Source organism: Varroa jacobsoni, unplaced genomic scaffold (assembly GCF_002532875.2).
Source record: "Varroa jacobsoni isolate VJ856 unplaced genomic scaffold, vjacob_1.0 contig00062, whole genome shotgun sequence".
Lineage (NCBI taxonomy): Eukaryota > Metazoa > Arthropoda > Arachnida > Mesostigmata > Varroidae > Varroa > Varroa jacobsoni.
This window is the reverse complement of record NW_019214404.1, coordinates 90,093-110,871: the sequence shown is the minus strand read 5'-3', so window position 1 is coordinate 110,871 and position 20,779 is coordinate 90,093. Positions and strand designations below refer to the sequence as shown.

Sequence of the window (20,779 nt, the reverse complement as noted above, 5' to 3'; positions counted from 1 at the left end):
TAAGCGAATCAATGACACAGCAGCGACGTCTGGCCAGACACAAACGTACGGTAAATCTATGCCCACGTCTCGATACATTAGACGCCTACTCAGTATCATCACCATCACCATCCTTTTTGGTCCTGCTGTACTTGGTTGCAGCGTTATTAGCGAAACTCTCTCAATTCTAAGGTAAACTCCAAGGCGACAACCACAACGAAGTTATTATGCTGAGATGCGAGCCAGTTAGCGCTCTAGCCTTTGAATCAGCCGGCGGATGAACATGAACACAATAACGGACGCGATGGCTCAGACAGCTACGCGACGGAGCTACGAGGAACCGCGCCTTCGATAACCAAACACACACACACAAAACTTCTATCTACGCCGGTTAATAGAGGAACGCCTGCTTCTAGTCGCCGTTATTATGGCCAGTAGCAAAGCCGGCAGGCGCACGAAAATCCCCCAAGTGCAGCGCAAGGAACAAGACGAAAATAATACCACCAGGCCAGCAATAAGGACATGATTGCAAACGGCAAAAAAGATAGAGGGGGTCCACTGATTGGAGATCTGTCTGCCTGACACCGCACGTGTGGATAAATGTCCATCCACGGAATAGCCGACGCAAGCTAAAGGCGTAATCTGTAAGAGCACGGGTAGTCTAACGTTCGTCAAGGAGAGAAAACTGGAAAGGACACACTATTACAGGATGACAACTTCTTGGAGATTGCCCGTGCATCGAGTCGAAGTGGGAGATTAAAGAACATAAAAAAGTAACAGGGAGAGAAAGTGCGCCTTGAAAGGAAAAAGGCGAAAAAGTCACTTGTCCGTTGTGTTATTTACCTCTTCCCTTCTCCTGGCCCTGGTTGCCCTTTGCGCTCCGTTCAAGGCCCTGGCTTGCGGCACACCGTCCGGCGTCGCCCAATTTTAGTGGCCCGCCAGACAGTAAGGCCACACGGTGCCGCCTGGGGCCTGGTTCTTCCTCGTTTACATGTAGACGGTATACCTGCTTCTGTTACCGGGGCGCGTCGTTCGTATAAACTCGCATAGGGAACGAAATAGGGAAGTCAAGAAGAAGTTTAGGAAGATTAAACTCAAGAAGAGAATAAATGGTAAAAGTTGGCGGAATGGAAGGGAATCAATTATAGAAAGGGGAATGGAAAACACATAAAGCAGAGCGGCGAGTGCGTAAGAAAGAGTGCAAAGCCTAAGGCATCAGACTATGCGTCGAAACATACATAGACACACCATAAAAGCGATGACACTAGTTGTGAACTCGTAAACTCTGCTAATAGCTACTAGTTAATACGACGGTTCCGATGGAGTTGCCCCGCAAGGCACAAGGTGAACTCGGGCATTATGCGGTTGGCCACTCGGCAGAGAGTGACTGGCTTAGCTTAGCCAAGAGGGGCTGACGGTGGTCTCTGTTCGTGCATATAAAGTGAACGCGTGCCTGTACTGAGATCGACCGCACTACGATAACGTCAAAAATCGTTTTTCTCTACACGTTTTCGCTAGCTGCCGTCTGTCTAGGCAACCATTCAGTTGTCGATCGAAAGCAAGATAGATTGAAGAAGGTGTAATGGACAGTGTAGAGCGAGGTATCGATCTGATCCGTCACAAGTAATAGAAATTGTGGGCCCTAGTACATAGTTCTGTGTCGTAAAAAGATGCTATCCATCTCGCCCGCAGATCTGTTGATCTTTTTACTTACAACTTTTACGCCAGCTTCTTCGTTGGAGCTTGTAAGAATAGAAGTTCCTCCTAGACGCAACTTTATCACTTTACCACAGCCTGGGGTTGCCGCCTACTTCCGTACCGCACCCCTCATGCCTTACCTGATGAATTGTCTTCAGCTAGTTTTGTTAGAAGTACAACTTACTATTTGTTCGTACAGCTTGCAAGATTCCAGACGTAGAAATAAATCCTTTTCGCGTTCATTTCTTGCTTTCTTACCCAGGAACTCAGCAATACATTGGCAAAACGAGAAAAATATAAGTGCATTATTTACACTCTCTGTATTCAGGATTAATGAAGAAAATTATGGTAACAAAGTAACGAAAGTTGGGCTTATAGTATGATACGGCTAAGGAATTTATTTTCAGAATCGATATGCGTCAAACGCATACAACTGTCAAATTTTCTAATTTTAGTTAATACTTATAGATAGTGGTTGAGGGAGGAAATCAAAAGGTTAATCTCGTTTTTAACTGCAAATTATTATTATCGCAGAGCGACACCTACTGGTTGAGCTTGACCGTGTGTACGTATCGTTCATTTTTTTAACAGAAAAATGTTTTTTTTTTATAGTTACGCCTTTTCTGCAACCTATTTCTTATTAATATCTTTCTCAGTATCTAACTATGATACTGATTTATATATATATATATATATATATGTATATATATAAATTTTTGAAAATCCTAACGGTACATCCTTAATTTGAGAGCTTTTGCAAGTCCTCGCCACATCGCCTTTATCGATTAATATTGGTTGTTGTTCCTTCTTGTACACTTTATTATGTTGTGTGATCGTGATTAAAAACAGATTCGCAGTTACCTAAACACCCACCCATCGACACACACACACGCAGATGCCGGTAGTATGTGTAGCTGAGGGCTTATAAATAGGGGCTTATCGGGTTTTGCCACGAGATTGATTTGCTGGTAGTAGCGTACCCACGCCCCAGTTCACCCACAACCTCGCTTTGGTTTGTCTCTCGGGAGAGTTAACATTTTTACCCATCAATCCTCGTTGCTCACAAGAAACGAAACGAAGCCTGACCAGTATCATTTCTCCGCGGCTCCGTGTCTTCTGCGATGCTCGCCCCGGTTGTTCCTGATCCCGAACATTTTGCTGGCATGATGCTGTTACTGTCAGATCTTTTCTACTAATGCACCGCGAAGCTGACCTTTATCACATTTTAGTGCTTTCGTCGTTTAAGTGCTGTTAGATTTGCCGGGCCGGGAGCGCCATCGAGTCTCAATGCTGCACAAAGTTACAATATCGGTAGCACAGTGAACAGTATAGGCTGATGATGGGCTACTTAGAAAGAAAGGGTTTCACAAGATAGTACGACCTCTGGCATTGTCAAAAACGTCGTGATTGGTTATGGTTAGAGGATTGCGGAGTAGGCTCCTTTGGCGGGTACACTTAACTACGAGGCTGTTCTTTGTTCAGCCTAATTATGAGCCGATTAATCTAATGAAATAAAATGCCGGCGTATGATTTTTAGGCAAGCTGCTTGGTGGCCTTCATTTCGGCTAAAATCCCTGCCGTCTCTGTAACTGTTTCCCGCTTTAAATAGAGTCAAAAGAACGCTACCCTTGTCAGATAAGGAGTGTGTATTAGAATTAGCAGACCTAGCAAGCCAACCGCTTTTTGAATGACTTCATTTCCTTGAAAAAGCACTGCAAGTATATATATATATATATATATATATATATATATATATACAGAGTAATTCACAGGAAACGTTTGACGAGTTATTTGTCGTAGCGGGCGTGCTTTTATCTGTTACTCCTAATAGTAAACGTGAGCAATTTTTTAGAACAATGAAATAGGCGCGTTATGATATAAATAACAGTACGTCTCTGGTGCATTATGCCAAATTTAGGCGCTGGATAAATTCTTGCCAAGATGGAAAATCGCTCTTTTGTCCGAAATAGACGATTTCCGGTATTCTGAAAAGTGTGATATTTTCATCAAGTAAACCGCAAGATTTTAAGAGGGTTTAGATTAGAAAATTCGTGGCGCCAAAAAATTATTTTAGTGAATTGGGTCGCCCAGATAGATCTCAACGTCTAACACCTTTGAAACCTTTTTTTTTCACTAGGTGAACTTTTTGACATCTTATATTTTTGGTCTGCTATTAACCTGAAACCTAATTCAGTTTTGTGAGTAGCGTATTTGAACCAGAAGTTTATATTCAGTTGCTAGTTAAAAGTTAGTTATGGATTAAAAGGGGAATAATTGGTTAGCGGTTTAGGTCCCATACAAAAGTGGAGATCGCGGTGGGTGGCGGTTATATATCGAATAAGTACGACCGTCAGAAAGGACACCTCTAGCACGTATAAAAAATTTCATTCGTGTTTTTGTTTAATATCTTGTAAAGTAAAACATACAAAAGTTTCCAACTTAGACGCCTCCTTTTATACATATTAAGCTGTCGTTTTTCTTGCTAGATGGCTTTAAAATCTCGTGTATTAGGTGATGTATGTGCGCGTTCGTGTCATTTGAAAGCTAATATTTGACAATTGTAGAAGTTGTTGAAACGCTTGTATTTAGACCGAAGATCGAGTGACTTGAAGATAAATTTCTGTAAATAATCGCTATAGCGCATGACTTCATTACGACAAAACATGCATGAATGCTGCCCAGGCCTATAAAAACGATGTTTTTTTTGGTCCAGATTAGCTATCAGAAAAAGTGGCCGAAAAATGAGTCTGTCGTTTTTTATTACGCGAACTTTTCGTCGTGGTCGAACCAATTATAGAAAAAGCTGGTGAAATTGAGAAAAATTAAGCGAAACCGGAGCGTGAGTAGCAGTGATATCCTCAATGAACTGAACAAGCAAGACCAAACAGTTTTTCTCTACTTCAGGAATGCTACTCACACGAAAAGGCTCGACGTTTGAACGTGACACGAATTAACGTATAAAAATTCGTATTTTTGACCGCGAGACTCTATAGGAACACAACAAAATCGAGCCATTTTTAAAGCTCTTGATTGTGGCTCATAAAAAATGGGTCACTTACAGCCAAAATGTCGAAATAAAAAAACACGTATATCGCAGTCAGCATCAAAGTTCAGACTGACGCCACGGAAGATTTTGTTATTTGTTTGGTGGTGTTGGAAAGGAATCGTACGTTATAAGTTGCTGCCGCCTGGCAAATCGGATCTCTTCTGCTGTTAGCAGATAATCAGATCACAGCAAGCCACTGAAAAAACGTCCCGTAAACTAAGTGATAGTCTTCTACTATGACGATGCCAGAATAGCTATCTGATAGAATTGAAGATCCGGAAATTTCGACGCATTCGTTGCATAGTTCGGATCTTGCACCATCAGATTATCGTGTGGTTTCGGTGCTTCTGGAGCACACCGCCAATGGTGTTAGTCTACGTTTAATGGACAAATTTACGGTTAGAACTTTAAGAATTTTAGAACGATGCGATTATGGTGGTACAAAAAAAATGACAAAAGGCCACCGATTCGGACGGCGCATGCTTGGTCTCCAGTTTTGCAAATCGTGTACAATTAAGGGAAAAAAAAAGTATATATTTTTCATTGGACAGAATATGCTACGGTGATGATGTCGTACAACTTGGATGCAACTTGTTTCTGAATCCGACGCGGAGAAATACTTAGAATGAACAATAGAAAAAAAAAAGTTACGGAAAGTTTTGAAACTTGGAAAGAGCTTAGATTAATATTTAGCAATGAACGCATCCGCTAATGAGAGATTACCTATGTAGAATGTTCTCGGAAGCGTTTGTCGACGTTTTTGTTTCATGCAATCAATTCGCTACTTTTTACTACATAATCTGTTTGACGACGGCAAAAGCAGAGGGTGTTTTCATCGATGGTTATGTATCTATTTCTATGCGTCACTGTGATAGTATGATAGAAAATTGATTTTTCAAGAAATTGAGTATTTTCCTCTTGTATAGGAAGGCGCTGTGTTCTATAGGTATAGGTATAAAGCTAGCCGTAGAGCCTTAACTAGAAGCTTCATTTGTCCAAACAAACTGAACTCATTAAAGGCGTACGACGTGTAGCAGCCAAATGTTTTTGAATCTAAGCGATAATTAATAGCGCGTAGTCGGGTAGCCTCTGGCCATCTTTTGTCGCATTGTCACAGAAAGACGGGGAACTGACTTGAGTCGATGTAATGTAGTCTCTCTTCTACAAGCACATATATCGGTATTATGTGCGCCGGGTAGCGTACTTTTTACAGCCTCTGGTGGCAACTATCGGGACCGGTTAAGCAAATTAAACACAAAGTAAGCGAACTGGACGAATTTCTCGAATAGGTCGCGAACACGAGCGCTAGTAGCCGTTCATGCTCTAGAAGGCCAAGGTATAACGAGAAGCTTATGGTACTTCGTCCAGCTACTACCTCGATCGTACAACGCCGTCTTTAGATCATGTTGAAGGCCAATTGGCGATTGATACACGCGTGCGTCTTGTATCATATAACGGTTATAGAGCTCAGCAATACAGGCAGACATATATGTCATTCAAATATCATAGAATTGGTGGCGAGTGCCGTATAACGAAAAGGTTTAAAACACCGTAACATTCTGTACCATCTACAAACGTCAGCATTTATTTGTCGTTATTGATTATAGGCCAGTTGTGAATGTACAGGCATTTGAGATATTCTTCATTACGTCCAGAGCCGTATGCATTAGTGAAGAATTATAAAAATAGTATTAATAGTCGTGCCCCGGCATTTTTCTGAATTTGCAAAAAAAAATCTTACCGCGTCTTGACTTGATATAACAATGGCTACCCCAATAATGTATCATGGTGACGTCGTGTGTTATATAGTGGCCCACGACTAACCGTAGCTAACTTTCAGTAGGTTACGCTACACGTGAGTTCTGGCAGACACGAAGGTTTTTGTCTTTATCGACAAATGGGTTTGAGAAGTGCGGCCGTTTATTAAGTGTCATCAAGATAGTCTCGTCGCACATTTGGCTGGAGACCGTTGACGTGCGCATGCACGGACTGCATGTTAAGATTAAGCCAGTATTGTTAAATGCTCCGACGCTTAACGACATCCTATTACTCGCGACGACTCTCTTTCGGCGATTGGCTTTTGTACATGTTATATTAAAGCGCCGGCGTCTGTCTTAATTCTGTTTTTAAGAAATTGACACATTGCAGCGACCCGTATAAACTCCAGCGTTGTAACAGAGCTCACCGCCGGTCGAAACGTCACTTTCGTCGCAAGTAGAAGTTAATAAACAAATTGTTCATTAATAATGATAAAAAAAAGACAGTCATTTTTTAACGCAGTTATGACGACGAAGTCTGCACTGTTTCCAGCAGGAAAAAGAACAACTACTGTCAATATGCCAGCATACAGCGTTATAGCATACAAACAAGCGGGCTCTAACATGGCACGAAAAGATTAATCAAGCAGCCACAGTGATCGACGTTCGTCCTTAAGGACATCGACAGCGTTCGCGAGCAGGTTGCGAGATCTGCATGCCTAATTATTATGCCTTGTTGCCTGATACTAGGAACTATTAATAACAGTGAGCAATAGCGGCTTGTTAACAACGGCTCTATAGGTTTGGTAATTCCAATACAGTGATGACACACTGTTGAACTAGGTGTTTCGATGACGGATATCTAAATCCACGCTAACCGCTTAGCGTTTATTAGAAAACCCATCATAGATACGTACCATGCCACAGTAGCGTTCGGTGGATGACGACGTTTGCTCGAAATCATATAAACGTTAGAAGCTTCCCATTTTCAAGAGGGCTAAAAGATAACGAAAAGCTCACGGTTCACCGTCGGGTGTGAGTGGCTACCTCGATCGTACAATGTCCTCTTTAGATACTGTTCACCAAAGTGAAGCAAATGTACGTTACGGTAAGTTGTGCCGCAATCACTGAGTTGATGTCGTTACTGAAACATTTCCATGATACCGATAGAGCAACGGCATTTCCGTGCTTTATAGGAATATCTTATGTAGCTAACGGATCGACGGCGTCTTTAAGTACACGACAATCTGACCGACGATTTGCTACTATCCGAAATGTGCCCGTCCTTGCGAACACGGGAGACAGCTGTTTTTGATGCTCATTGCTAATTATTGGTGGCTTACTACGTAGCTCTCCAGACGATAAGAAAGGTTTCGAAGCCTGTTATTTAGACAAATCTAGAAAGTGAATCAGGCCCATGGAAGGACGAAGACCAGCTCAGGTACTTAATAAGGTATGACATTTGCGACTACGAACAGCTACGAAGAAGGCTGTTAGATATACAAACGGGCAGAATTGAACCGCGTAGCTTGAAATAGGTGCGCGAAGCAACTAAATTAAGACGATTTAATATGATGTTAGGCATATAATTATGTATTTATAATTTATTATTATTACGGATATTTAGCTAGACCAGTAGATATTTAATAGTCTTTGTTCGAGTTTCAAACATCAGGGTGCATTGCGATTGCGGGAAGCGTCCAGCTAACAAAAGGTAATCAAGTTGATTCATGCCAACGGATCGTCCTGAACGTATCATCTAATGTTTGCGATATTTGGAAGATAATGTAAAACGACAGCGACTAACAAAGAGACGATAACCTACAAAATAAATTGCCACCTAATATGTTGTTCAGTGTTCGCGTTCTTGTCCAATAGCAACAAAGCTATGTCTGTATAATACTGACCTGTGTATTCTCGTTCATCTCATCGTTTCGTTTTAATACGATCAGCTTTGCATCAAGCCCATAGTTGTACGAGCGTGCTTAATTAACGGCGACTCAAGTCACAATTGTGTTACGTTGCCGTTGCAACAATCGTACCGTCCCAGTGCTTTACTGCACACAACGAAAAAAATTTTAGCCTTACTACACAGGTTGGCCTGCAGCATGAGATATGCCGCTGTAGTGTGCGTTATGCCCTTCTCAACACAGGGTATGGCTCGATGCCTGGCGTCAAATCGACTGGCGCGCGACGCGGCTTCTCTGAGTTCTTCCGTCGCTCCCTTACACGCACAAAAGCTTATCCTGACGCCCGCGTGCGTTCTCGTCTAAGCTGCTCAGAATTTTGCACAAGAACGCTTCAGAAACGCTCTTCACCGAGACTTCCATCACAGACAGATGCAAACATTAGGATTGCGCAGTAGTAAGCTACAGAGCCGGACGTCGTCAACACAAGGCTACCGACACCGCTGTCGCAGGTCCCGAGAAATCTCGGACGACAGCCAGCGTAAACGCTAGGATGCCAGCACCTAAGACTTCCACAGTAACTGCAGCCCTATCTCGAAGCCCCAAGCGAGGGCCAAGTCGGCGTTGTTCGTTGCTTCACATTCAATCCTAGCGCCGTGATTGACTTCCGCCGCCGAGTGGGATGCGACATCCGGCATGTATCCTAGCAAGGAGCGTACCCGGCCGGTGGCCGTGCCAGTGACGGCTCCGCGGTGTCAGAGAAGGCCGTGTCTTCTATGCTTTGCCCCTGTGACCTTTACCCTACTTCTGGGTCTGAATGACCTGCTAGTGTAGCATGCTCCTATAATGCAGAAGAAGCCCTCTGTCGTCATGATAACAACGGCGAAGGACGCCATGACCGACGCGGCTGGGTCTGGCATAATGGGCGAGGTTGCCATCTTGCCACCCTTGCTTGCCATGTATTCAATGCGGATCAAAGTCTAAACAGATGTTTTTTCGTAGCAGAAAGAAGACACAATTGCTCGAGGCGGTACCACGTCTACGCCACGCTCGTTGTTGAACTTGTGAGAAAACGGCCATTCGACGTTTATTTGAGTTGAAGATTCTCAAGATGCCTTGGTCCCTTCCGCGTAGCGTCTCAACTTCATCGTAAAATATTATTTACGGTAAAAGTTGCACTAGAATAGTAGTAAGCGGTCAATGCGTTTAGTCACTCTGACCTAATTTCAAAACGATTTCAACACTGTTCTTGCGGATTTATATTGGTGTTGACACAAAAATTATGCCGTAGTAGAATTTGGCACGGGTATCTTGGGTGGTGTCGCAAGAGCCTATGTGCTTCTGGATAGAATACCTTTGATTTTCTCGAATAGGATAAAAGGTTTCTGGCAGTGTTACCTGTTTGCAAGGACCAATTCGTAGCTTTTCATTATCTATTAAACAGTACCATATTCCTCCCGTACGCAAAAATTATATCGATAATGTTTTCCAACTAGTATCAACTGGCTGAACGAGAACCATACATACACTTACCTAATTTTCACTCTAAATTACGCATACGACGAACATGTGGACGTCTGCCGGGCCTATTTGACGTGATACAAATATCTGAATATGAGACTTTCATACTCTTTCATTTTTGGCGAGACCTGGTACCATTACAGCTAGAAAAGCTAAGACATCACGTCACCGCTGCGCCGTCTCCGACTTTTCAAAATAGTGATTCATGTGATATTAGTCTCAATGCAATACACCTACCCGAAATTAAAACGCAGGTATAAATTTTTTTTAAGAAAACAGGGATAAACTTGTTTGTTCACTCACACAGTTTTCCATAGTCAAGATCAGGGGTAAAGCACTCTACACTCGTTAACTTACATCACTCCCGTACAATATGCCTGGTTAAAATCTAGAGATATAGGCGAGTGAATAGAGCAGATAGGATTGCCTAGTCAATTACTCGATCGTCGACACAGATGTCCACCGCACCTTCTTCGATGAGCGGACTTTGACATTGCTCGGTAGTAGTAACATTACCTTAACTAGACTGTTCGTCCCGGTCCTGAGACCGTCGTACAGTAACTTCATCGCATCTAGTTAGTTAGCTAGCTGACTCAATGAACTTTTAAGCTGCAGTTTTTCTCAAAATTGACATCGTTGGGAAACGTCTACGGGTAGCTGAACGAGGTATTCTGGGCAAAGTCATGATAAATGCGCACCCACAAGTGAAGTGATGATGAAAGCCAAATTCCATACGGTAGAATCGCTGAAATGTCATTGCTCACCGCATAGCAGTTATGCTATAAGAGATATTATTATTTGCCTTCGTTTACTCACCTGGCAAGAAATATGACTTGCGCATTTTTTGGCTGAGCTTTTGCCGTCCCTCTCCTACTTTCGGTTTCTATTTTCTCACGCTTTCTTTATCGTCCTCGATTTTCACTGCTTGCCCAACCCAACGCTTATACTGAACGCGACAGACACCTAATCGGTTTGCGTACAAACACGTTTATGGGTACAATTAGCAAACGGCTGATCGAATGAAGAGAACGGCTTTTTCGCCGCTGAACCTTTTCGTCACGGCGAGCGAAAGCGACGGCTTGCGAGTAACGATCCTAACTTCTTTTTACCTAGCTTCAGCGGACGCCCGCGTATTATGCCAGGCTGATTTTCCTGCTTGTATATTTGCCTGCCTCTTCGGAGCCTCGGCGGTAACAGTAGCCGAAGACATCGCACTGGTGCGCGACACATGTCTGTCCAGTCAGCGGAACTGTTAGTGAATGTCAGTCATTTTTGCTGTGTCATCACCATGACCGCCGCCGCCGCCGCCACCACTACCACACTATTGGCCGCTCCACTGCACCAGCGTAGCAATACAAACAGCGGCTACTGTCATAGTTTTTAGCTTCCCTCCGTTCGCGAGCTTGTGGCTGGCTGGCTGGCTGGCTGGCCAGGCGTCGTCATCACAAAGGGTTGGCACCCACGTCCCGTACAGCTTCCACAGGCACAGAAACATACACAGGACACTACCGCGCTCTCCATCACAGCACTGGCGATTACAGCGCTTTTCTAGCCTTTGCTCTCTCGCACTGCCTTTTCTTCCTTTGTTTTTACATACGATTTCTTCCTAAATTTATCTTGTTTCTTGTCTCACGTCTAACCAGTGCAGATATCTGCTGCTCCAAGAAGGCAGCAGTTCGCTGGCAGGTCCCACGACACAACACAGTAATCGCAATACGCGACGAACGGCCACGTATGCGTCATCCCGTCGCCTGCTGGTGCCCTTCGTCGTCTCGTCCGTCGCAGCATATTATATTCATCAATTAGCATATTAGTGAGTCTGTCACAATGACGAAGACAACTCCGCTAAAACTATACGCACGGCCGCAGTCATCGTCATCGAGGCCAGCACCGAAAACTAGAAGATTTATGCCAGTTTGAATATACAGCATGAACGAGGAGAAACAGAGGGCGACGGAGACGAAGGTGGAAAGAAGGGCAACAAGAAACAAGATGAGCAGAAGATTAGAGATGATCGAGACGAAGGTGGAAAAGCTGCTCACCAGCTAGCAGTCAGCCCGAGTCTCTGGCTTTGGGTTGAAATTTGCGTCCCCAACCGCTTATCCTCAGCCTCAACCTCAACCTCAACCTCATCTAGCTGCTTCGTATTCCAAATTGCCCTTTAAGATCAGAAACCTTAGGTTGGTAGAACAAAGCGACGCTAACGACAATGTTACGTTGCACTACCTCGGCAAATGCTGGACCTTCATCGTTAGAATTGTTTTTCTCTGTAATTTTTTTTACCCTACCCCATTTCAACCCGGCGGGTAGAAAACGCGCTTAACCCCATTTGACATTCGGGACAACGGTTTGACAAGAAAGAAATGTCGCTTAGAAAAAAATCTATTCACCGATATTCAGTATAAAAACAAAAAAGTACAAGCACTAAATAATAGTAATTCTTATTAATAGGCAACGAAATGTGTAAATAAATACGGTAGTAAAGTTTGGTAGTTATTCAATAGATAAAACTTGACAAGTCTGCACAGTAATACAGCGTTGACGATAAATATGTTAATGATAAATGTGTGTTAAAGGAATCTTCGGACTGTTTAAAACCACTGGTGACACAAATGCGAGCAGATATATATATCTAGAAACTGTAAACAGTGTTTGATAAATAGCAATGTAGGCCTGGAAGAAAGTAATTGTTATGTTCATATTTGAGACCTGTGGCCAAATTTGAAAATTTTCGGGCCCGACATGCAGGCACACCGTTGCCGATTTACCGCTCTTTAGCAATTTAAACCTGTAATATAGGTGAAGTACCTGAAATTATCATATATCTGCAGTCTATGACAAACGCTTCTGGCATTACTATCCCACTTTCTTTCAACATCTGCCTTTCTTAACCTTTGACTAGGGGAAAGCGTTTCTTCGACCTTCCCATGTTTCTTTCATACACATACGGTCGAGACATGAGTGCAACCTTCTTTCGTGAAAGCTCAAACGGGCTATGAAGAACTGTTGACACTGCGCCCTCTATCTCTTACTGAACTTTAAGAAAGTTAGCTTCGCGCAGACGACCCAGGCTGCGGAAAAACCGACTCGATTAATTGCACCGTAGCTACTATTACAAGGATGCAGAGCGGAGTTAACCACTCTCCCAAACATCGCTAAGAAACAATTACCATATAGGTCTTCATATACACTAAATGTGGGTTTCGCAAAAGGTCTATGCACGTCAAGGGTACGCTATGGTTACTCTGCGATCTCCCGGACGCCGGCATACTTATCGAGTTTTCCTTTCGTCAGCGCTATTATGCATGACTGAATTGCCTGGTGCGCGATAGCCGACTAGACTCGTACTGGAGGGAAATCCCTGTTAGCAGAACCGGAGGTACTTATTGGAACGGCAGCAGGGAAGCCAGCGGAAAGGGAAGGCGAGAGTTACGTTATTGACCATGGTAAGGAGCGTGGAGCTCAGGCAAAAAGGGCGAGTTATGTCATCACAGAGGGACAGCCGATCTGGCAGAACGCGTAAAGAAGCCAGGGAAAATTCAGTGGAACAAATCGAAACGGAACTCGATGCCAGGAGACACGTCTCACGAACAAAGACAGCGGCGATGTGGTTGGTTTCTATAAACGGCGTGCGCCAGCCAGAACGGACACTAGCGGTAACGGCAAAAGTTCGCAAGGACTTGGCGATTCTGTGTGAGGAAAATTAGGCGATTAACGAAAATTCTACAGGACCATCAAATATTGGGCGTGAGGATTCTCAACAAAACAAAAACACCATCCCCAGTTATGATATATTTCACACTGTTGCATCGAGAAAGAAGCAATGCTGGACGGAAATGACCGTTCCTTCTCAAATACAGGGATGATACGTAAAGACCTGAGGCCGTACAATAGCACACCATCCTTCTTGTTTCGATAGATTTTATTTTGATTAGCTTCTTATTTCCTTCGTAACTTACTTCATGGTGAAACATCTAAATATCGTTTGCTCCACAGGATTTACGCCAGCCGTTGACAGATGACGCAACAGCATTAAGAAAGTACCAAGGAAATTACCAGCGCCGCAGTGTACAGTATGATTAATAAGATAATAACACTTCAAATTCAAGACGCTATATAGTAAAAGTATTGTGTGATAATTCAACACAAGGCTCTTCGTACTACGCCTTGACGACCTTTCTTACTGACTGCGTGAAACCCTCCTCGTACAGGCAATCTGGCAAACGGCAGTCGCTGTCCTATCGTCCTAACGCCTGTATTAGCATGACAGACCGTACGGCAGACAGAATTACGGGTGGATATAACGCGTACTAGGTTCAATATCTCAAACGTTCAAAACTGGTTAGCGTTTCCACGCATATCCTCAGGGAAGTCTTGTCAAATATTTAAACCAGGCATGTATACGCATGCGTATATAATCTGTACCCACCTATAACACTGTGTGGTGTTTTGAAGTGATAGGGTGGCAATCATTCAGGCGACACATTGTTTACTGGGTATCGGTGTGCTAAGGCGCTTGCCTTAGATATACACATTAGCGTTCATTTGAACGAAGGTTTAATATTCAACAAGATTAGTGAATTTTGGTCAGGTGGTTTTATCAGACTACTTGACTGATATCGCCTATATTACCCGTCTTGACAAAGCTGCATTTTTACAGTAAATAACATTGTACGCGTGCGATACAATGGAAAGCAGAGCATTCACAAACATTGTTTGACGTGTCAGATACTATCTCGAACTGGAATAAATCTTGCACGTTTCGTCTGCATGCAGCGAAGTGGGACAACGGGAAGCAGCTGTGTATCGTCAATGGGAACTGGAGAGATTTAAACGGTCGATACAAAGGCTCGAGTATACCATAGTTCTAAACACATTTGCAGCTGTGCCAAGGCGCGAACCGCAGGTTGCCGAAACCTATAAGGTAACGCTGAACCGGCAGCCCTAATGGCTCTGAGTATGTACATCTATTTCCATTAATGCATAGATGATCTGACAATGACTTCACTCACGGTTTGCTAAAACCGGGGTACAAATTTGCGGAACACACAACGTTTCTATCAGCATAGTCGTCACCGAGAGTCTTTTTTCAGAAAGTCACTCGAACGGCACAGTGCGAACCCATGACTAGCAACTGGGTTCCGAAACGTACTACAAGAAATTCAATTTTTTGGGTGGATCTATCTAACATATTAATTAGGCTTATTTCTCACAGGGCTAGCTATCGCTATATCGCCACAGAGGCAGCCCATGTACATGTCAAATACAAGCTAAAAAAGTCGACAATTACGTATTCAACAATCTATCGCTTGCTATTACCTTTGCGTTCCTCGCATATTATCGAAGCAGCTGTATGTATCCATAAATTAACGTTGCATCATTCGTTTTAAAGCTGTCTACGTTCGTCTGATATGCTCCCGTGTAATTGCTAAAAGGTTCAATAAAAACCGTCATTTACCTTGTGACGTTGTCTTTTCTGTATATTTAGTTTATATGCGAAGTCTTACATTGAAGAACTGTCACAACGCTTTTGTACCGTGAAGGCATGGTAATTTCCGCCGCTCGGCAGGTGCTAATAAAATCCGTAATACCGATCAATTATGCTATGCAAGTTCTGTTGTTTTCTTCATGGCAACTGGGCTGTCTTCAGCCTATGATATTCATGCAACCACCGACAGTGACTACTGCTCCTAAACTATAAAGATTTTCACATTCTATCTCGTTCAAACATCTGAGAAACAGGAAAAAAACATTGAGTATTAAAAATGATCTTCAAATAATATAAATGTTTATAACAGCATTGACACGAGGCTTGCTCCGTAGTGGCGGTTTGAAATTGGTCTCTATATCTGATGTAGATCGTATCGTGCAACTAGTAAGGAAATTTGCTCTATGTTTGAAAATCGATTCCTATGGTGTCTCGATACTATGCTGTAATGCAGCGTTGTAAGATGCTTCTCAATGTACTGGCTTCGATACCCAACCGAACGTGGACGTAATTTCTTTCGGAATGCACACCTACCTCTCCCCCGATCCCATCACGAACCTCAATACATAACATCCCTCGCGATGTCGCGTGTAACTAATCGACTTCTCTTTCCATTAAAGGCTGCACATAACTGAAGTGCGAAACACCTATCTTGCTGGTTGATCCTCAATTCAGCTTCACTTTTCCCAGCTGTTTTTTTTTCGCATTAGAGAGACACCTTTGCAACCGTATCGCAGCTTGGTTGCACTTATGCTCGATGATGCTCATACGCTTATACTAACTTCAATCGACTAACACGCTAAGCCGTACTCATTTGAGACCCTTCTCCCACATACGAACGTCCGTATCTGTTACCGAACAAACGTGGCACAGCGTGTCGCCTGCATACGTTATCACCTCTTCTCTCCTAGTTAACCTTAAGGAATAGTTCTTTGCTGTACGCTGCGAACAAATCACGTAATACTAGAACCCACTAAGGAGACTCATTGCAATAGGACCGTTCCTGCAGTAGTTACGATCACGCCCCTAATGGAAGCAACCGAGAAGTTTGCACTCAAAGCGGCAGCTCGGCTTACCTGAGTACCAAAAGAAAAATGTAAGCCCCCAATGTGCCCCCTGAGTCGTTCGCTTACGCACGTTAGATGCACACGCTATGGGTTGAAACAATCTGTAGGACTCGTTACGTTTGTTAATGGCCTGCTCGGCTGAAGTTGTCTTCTCCGGATTCAAAAACTAGTATAGCCACAGTGACAGTTATACCTGCTTAGCAATCTGATGTAGACTATTGAAACAATAAGAAAGCAGGCCGTAAGCATGTTTGTTGGCGCTCTCGGCGAATTAATGGTCTCTCTGTAAGGAATCTGTATAACTAGATCTAAACAATATTGTTACAAGTTTTTCCAGCCCCCAATCTGGTCAAGTAATCATGGAACTTACTCTACTGGCGATTCTGTCAGTTTGTGTAGACGCATTAGGTAAAATCTCTATTACTTGGATAAGTTGCTAATTGTCAGTAGAAGGGTAGTTTAGTCAAAAATCGAAAATTAATGTCACTAATGCCAATGATGTGTGTGAGCGTACGAGGCGAAACGCTTTACGACAATTCATGTTATCTGCCAACCAGAAGAGTCTAAACCTAAAACGAATAAAATGTCTAATTTCATATTCACGAACTGCAATTAGCGCAAGTTGCTCTGTATGAACGCTAGAAAATGACGATGAGGGGTCCATTCAAAATGGAAACGAATGTTTCAGATGTGCGGACTATTTCTAATGGGTTCCGTTGTCGTTTGCTAAAGACCTTTTTCCCACCATCACTGATCTCCTGCATTTTACCCAATGCTCTGAATTTCAGTATAAATCAAATGAACGTGTAGCAGTAGCAGTAGCGGTCCCAATAGATCTGCGGCTTGGCAACAACAGTACAGCGATACAAGCAATGACAACTATTTCATAGTCGATATCGACACGGACAAGGACGATGACGTTGAAGCTTTTCGGGCTGCGGGCTGTTGGCTTTCGGACTCCAGTCGGATGGGAAGCAAAAACTGGAGTTAGGAGAAGCTAGCGAACGGTCCGCCAATTTTGCCGTTGACACCGTTGCCGTCGACTGTTGTACCTGAGTGACTCGAATTCATGACAGCTACTTCCTGGCTGAAGGTGCCGACCCAGACGGTAGAAGGATTTAAAGGGAAGGAAGCCAGCCACACAAGATCCCTGATTCAACTCTACTTTGATCGCTATTTCTCAACACGCAGAGTCCAACTGAATATAGAACTCTCCCGCTGCCGCCGCCGCCGCCACCGATACTCGGTACCTCTCGTGAAGAGATAAGAAATGGTTAAAGAGAGGTAATGCGTCTGTCTGTGCCTCTGTGTGCCGTGCTTCAGAGAGATAGTTCCCATTTGCAGAGGGATGCCTAATTTCCCGGCTATGGACTGATGAAAGGCGCCGCCGGAGTCAGCCTTGCTTGGCACAAGCCCAGACTGTGTGGCCAGTCTCTGCGAAAGGTTGTTCAGGAACGTACAGGCTCTATGCGTGCCTGTACTTCTGTACGAACAAAGCCGTATGTGTTTGCGAAAAACGCCGACTGGCAGCTAAGAAGCACTAAGGACAACTGAAAAGCTTACAGAAAATGCGCTAATCAGAACAAAAGTGGACGACCGAACAAATGCGGGGACGGGCCAAACGACCAACAACTAACGACAGCAGTCCGCTTCGGCTCTCCAGCGCCGTTTCCACGAAAGCCTTTCCCTCTTCACGCATCGTATATCCCCATTCCAAACCAAAAAAAGGTTAAAAATTCTGCTAAGCCAAAGGCAGCTTCTCTTTCACAATATACGCGGCCAAGCCGGCTTTAAATGGCAAAGCCGTCGCTCATTCAATGGCGGGAAACTTAGCAACGGGGAAAAAAAGAGCCTAAGCGTCTCGTAATAAGAGGTTGACTTCTGAAAAGAGGCAACATAGCGGAAATGGGTGCGCCTATAGAAGGGGCTTCAAGCAAGGAAAAAGCTTCTTTCGGATCTCAAGTGGGAATATCGAATGGAGTGCTGACGTTACTGTGGGTAAAATAGCTGCCTGTGTAACCTTAAAAATTAGAAGACGAGTGAGTAGAGGTATGTTGGCGTCTGCGGCGGCTATCGTCGTCAACTCAACAGCAGGAGGCCGTTGTCGTAGCAGTCGTCGAAGGTGGTGGCGCATTGAAGCGACGCAGTCTACCAAAACTCGCTAGCGACCTCCGTTTCAACTCGACTGTCGGGAAAGTCGACGGAAGAACTGGTCCCAGCCTAGGGTGCCCTGCTTCTTCCACAACGTCGTCATTAACAGCAAGACTTCACTGGCTGCGCCCGTCTCTAACGAGGGAATTTCTAGACCAAAAGAGAGACGCCTGAATGTAGGGAAAGCGTACGCTGTAAAGCAACAGAGCCGCGGCTATTAGACAGCGGTGATCGACGTAGCAACAGTGAATAGAAGCTGTAGGTGGAAAGAGACGGAAATGAGGGTGCTCTATGATCGGGCTGACTTTTCACCAAATGAAAGATGGATACCCTATCGGACTGTGCATTGTAGTCTGATGGCCTGAAACTGCCTAAAGACAGAGCACGATTCGCTTTTAAGCGGCAGCTTTTAAATGACTAATAATTCTATTATGATTTACAAATATAATGTGTGCGCAGGCGACCCATGTCTATGCTTCCGCATTCCTATCGATATTGCTAAAGCTAGTGCTTTTTTCCCCCACGATCAGTGCAGGACTTTCAACATTCTACCCCTAAAAATGAATGAGACTGGATAAAACGTAGCCGGGCGATTTTCTGTTGGCAGATGATAATAATAAAAAGGAATAAAGTCACCGCCATTATAACAACAAGATAATGTATGTATACCATGAATATCAAAATGTTTTTGGCGCCTGTGTTTGGTCTGACATAAAATTGCCAGCTGATTTGTTCATTTATGTTGCATCCTGCTACTGCTAATCCTCGAACATGTCACTGTGACGTTTATTCCTATTCTTTTTTCTACGAATGTATTCCTTTTATTTTCAGTAAATATTGTCAGCTGCTCAAGGCCAAGGTCATTACCGCTAGTGTTACTTTGGCTGGTATTAATTGCAGAAAGGTCGAAAGAGGTAACAGTAGGCCGTCGGTTTGTTTACTCTTGCGTCTCCTTCCTTCATATAATGCTGACAAGTCTAAAAATTGTCATCGAATTTAATTTTAAAAATGAGTTGACCAGTTTTGATTGAAACAAACGCTACCATGTGCCTATATCCCTCTGACACCTCGTGTATATGTGTCCTAGTACTTGATTCAATCTGCAAAAAGCACTCTGATGATCCTACTTGTGGTACTGCCTTCAGGGCTCCACCATTACTGCTTCACACCTCTAGCCATTGTAAACATGCTATAAGACAATAAAATAACAGCACCTAAGACTATGCGCCGGAGGCTGTCTCTTCCTGTATATTGGCTCGAGTTCGGTGTATTTATAACACTGGAAACATATATATGCACAGGTCTAAGCCCCCGGACAAAAGTGAAACGAGCCTCGTTGTATCTGATCGCCGTCGCCTCCTGCAACATGCATATTGTTGGCAGAACTGTTACATCTGCAACTTCTAATGATAGTAATATCTATGTTATTAGTGAAGTTTCTATTGGCAGGACATTTTCCCCACAATCGTGCCGGATTCGGCTGTCGCTTTTGGCACCTGAGCCGCCAGTTTAATGATACTGTTTGATGAATACGGGTGTAACATCCTTAAGTCGCACTCGTTGAGTGGGGCCATTTGACTCAGCTCATTCGCTTTCGGACGTGGGAAAATCATACGTTCTCTTTGCTCTCCGTTAAGTCTCTTTGCATCACTTTGAAATCGCTTCGATAAGGACGTATTGCTTTCGCTGTCGCTGAAAAGATATTTGTTCATAAATACTCTTTTGTATTGTCTGTCGCACTTGGGGGTCACTATTGGACGGCTGCTCCCAGAAACGGCTAGCGGAAAGTAGTCAAACGAAAGGTATGCCAGGGGCAGTTGGAACGAGCAAAAAGTCCGAAGTGGCGCACATTTACATGGACACTGGACACAGCCGCCTGAAAACGGCAGGGCGCAGATCATTGTCATAAAGAAGTGCAGGGCTGTCTTGGCAGGCAGATCTGGCATAGTGCTATATGTTAGTGTAGAACGCTGTAGAGGGGAGAGCGCGTGAAAGGGTGTCTCAGCCTATCGTACAGGCTGAATGGGCTTGAATGGACTATCGTATAGTCACGGTAAGACACGATGCAGATATAATAGTCGACGTGGGGAACTTCGAGTTCTACATACGACAGCAGATGCCAATTGATGTCTACCAAGGTAAGTGCTGCTGAGAACTGAGCCTCA

At 43.8% G+C, this 20,779-nt stretch overlaps 1 protein-coding gene and 2 long non-coding RNA genes across 4 annotated transcripts in view; 1 reads left to right on the top strand and 2 right to left on the bottom strand.

Annotated features, from left to right (window-relative positions):
* The window catches only part of LOC111270712 (uncharacterized), a 45,771-nt gene extending 34,009 nt beyond the window's left edge, over positions 1 to 11,762 (bottom strand). Inside the window, exon 1 of the long non-coding RNA XR_002686426.2 lies at positions 10,725 to 11,762. This is a non-coding gene — a long non-coding RNA (uncharacterized LOC111270712). The remainder of the gene's footprint in view (positions 1 to 10,724) is intronic.
* Positions 1 to 20,779, bottom strand: part of trol (terribly reduced optic lobes) — a 236,070-nt gene that overhangs the window by 157,344 nt on the left and 57,947 nt on the right. The window lies entirely within an intron of this gene.
* Positions 20,659 to 20,779, top strand: part of LOC147752095 (uncharacterized) — a 50,044-nt gene continuing 49,923 nt past the window's right edge. For both annotated transcript variants that reach the window (XR_015315041.1, XR_015315042.1), the window contains exon 1: positions 20,659 to 20,752. This is a non-coding gene — a long non-coding RNA (uncharacterized LOC147752095). The remainder of the gene's footprint in view (positions 20,753 to 20,779) is intronic.